General features: G+C 40.4%; 1 pseudogene; it reads right to left on the reverse strand.

The window, feature by feature from the left end:
- Positions 1-415: 415 nt before the first annotated feature.
- On the reverse strand, positions 416-1,077 carry LOC140641141 (replication protein A 14 kDa subunit pseudogene; annotated as a pseudogene).
- Between the last annotated feature and the right edge of the window lie 1,530 nt (positions 1,078-2,607).

Below are 2,607 nucleotides of genomic sequence, written 5' to 3' on the forward strand. Positions count from 1 at the left end.
AACAAGACAGGAAACAACAAACATTGCAGAGGATGTGGAGAAAGGGGAGCCCTCTTGCACTGCTGGTGGGAATGTGAACTGGTGCAGCCACTCTGGAAAACTGTGTGGAGGTTCCTCAAAGAGTTAAAAATAGAACTGCCCTACCACCCAGCAATTACACTGCTGGGGATTTACCCCAAAGATACAGATGCAGTGAAACGCCGGGACACCTGCACCCCGATGTTTCTAGCAGCAATGTCCACAATAGCCAAACTGTGGAAGGAGCCTCGGTGTCCATCGAAAGATGAATGGATAAAGAAGATGTGATATATGTATACAATGGAATATTACTCAGCCATTAGTAATGACAAATACCCACCATTTGCTTCGACATGGATGGAACTGGAGGGTTTTTTTTTTTTTAATCAACAGTATGTACCATTTCAGCTTTTATTAGTAAAACAGAAAACTAAATTCAAGGCAACTGCTTTGTTCTTGCATCTGACCTGACCATATTACTGGAGACGGGATTCTTTAGGAGGACTTAAGTTTCGATATACAGATAGGTTTCATCAAAAGTGGGATATTGCAGTATCCCATACGGTTAGGTAAATGAAATAAAAAAGAGAACGAGTTAAATATTAAAAATCACAGAAATCTCCCTCAAATATCAGGGATTTCCTATGACAGTCTTCAATGTACTCATCAATATCAATCATATTGCACAACCCCCAAAGAAAAAAACTGAGGAAACTCATGGGTAATTTTCACAGCTTCATTGTAAAGGCCAAGATCGAAAGGATGGTTATCTTCTTTAAACTGGACATATGATGCACACATAATGGTTGCCTTGGCTGTTACTCTTCCAACTACTTCCACGATTCCAGAGATTTCTTCATCAAGGGGCTCCATCAACTCAATGGTTCCATTTTTTCCTTCTCCATCTGAAAGAATAAACATTTTTCCAGTGGGATGAATCTTTTCCAGCCTCCCCACGAAGCAGACCGGCCTGTCAATGAACTGAGCTAGCATGCTGGCATTGATGCGCGACTTGGGCAACTCCATGATGTCCTCCATGGTTGCGGCGCGAGCCGGAACTGGAGGGTATATGCTGAGTGAAGTAAGCCAATCGGAGAAGGACAAACATTATATGGTCTCGTTCATTTGGGGAATATAAAAAATAGTGAAAGGGAATAAAGGGGAAAGGAGAGAAAATGAGTGAAAATATCAGTGAGGATGACAGAACATGAGAGACTCCTAACTCTGGGAAACAAACAAGTGGAAAGGGAGGTGGGTGGGGGTTGGGGTGACTGGGTGACGGGCACTGAGGGGGCACTTGATGGGATGAGCACTGGGTGATATGCTATATGTTGGCAAATTGAATTGCAATAAAATAGATAAATAAATAAATTTTAAAAATTAAAAAAAAAAGAATGAGAACATAAGCCACAGACTGGGACAAAATATTTGCAAAAGAATATATCTGATAAGGACTGTTATCCAAAAATATTCAAAGAACTCTGAAAACTCAATGGTAAGAAAACAAACAACTGGATTTAAGAATAGGCCAAAGACCTTAATAGATACCTCACTAAGGAAGATCTACAGATGGCAAAAAAGCACATGCAGAGATTCACATTATTTGTCATCAAAGAAATATACAAATTGAAACAAGGAGATGCTTCTACATAGCGATTTGCATGGCCAAAATCCAAAACTCTGACAGCAGTAAGTGCTGGCGAGGATGTAGAGCAAAAGAAACACTCATAGATTGCTGATAGGAATGCAAAATGGTACAGCTACTTTGGAAGACAGTAGTAGTTTCTTACAAAAGTAAATATTCCCTAACTCCACATTCCAGAAATCATGCTCAAAGAGTTTAAAACTTATGTCCACACAAAACCCTGCACATAAATGTTTATAGAAGCTTTATTCATAATTGCCCAAACTTGGAAGCAACCTACATGTCCTTCCATAAACAAATGGATAAGCTGTGGTCCATCAAGACAATAAACATTATTCAGCACTAAAAGAAATGATCTATCAAGGCATGCAAAGACACAAAGGAGACTTTTTTTAAATTTTTATTTATTTATGATAGTCACACACAGAGAGAGAGAGAGAGAGAGAGAGAGAGAGGCAGAGACATAGGCAGAGGGAGAAGCAGGCTCCATGCACCGGGAGCCCGACGTGGGATTCGATCCCGGGTCTCCAGGATCGCGCCCTGGGCCAAAGGCAGGCGCCAAACCGCTGCACCACCCAGGGATCCCACAAAGGAGACTTAAATGCATATTACTAAGTGAAAGAAGCCAATCTGAAAAAGCTATTTGCCATAGGATTTCAACTATGTGACATCTGAAAAAAAAAAAAAAAGCCAAACTATGAAGACAGTAAAAACACCAAGAGTTGATAGGGCTTAGGGGACAAGGAGGAATAAATATGCACAGCATGAGGGATTCTAGGGCAGTGAAACAAGTCATTCATTACATATTTGTCCAAACCTACAGAATGTAAAACAAGTGTGAACCCACAAACTATGGAATGTAGGTTACTGTGATACATCAATATAAGTTCATCATTTGTAACAAAGGTACAGAGCTGGTGAGTGATGTTGATAACTGGGGCAGC

The sequence above is a fragment of the Canis lupus genome, chromosome 10 (assembly GCF_048164855.1).
Source record: "Canis lupus baileyi chromosome 10, mCanLup2.hap1, whole genome shotgun sequence".
Classification (NCBI taxonomy): Eukaryota; Metazoa; Chordata; class Mammalia; order Carnivora; family Canidae; genus Canis; species Canis lupus.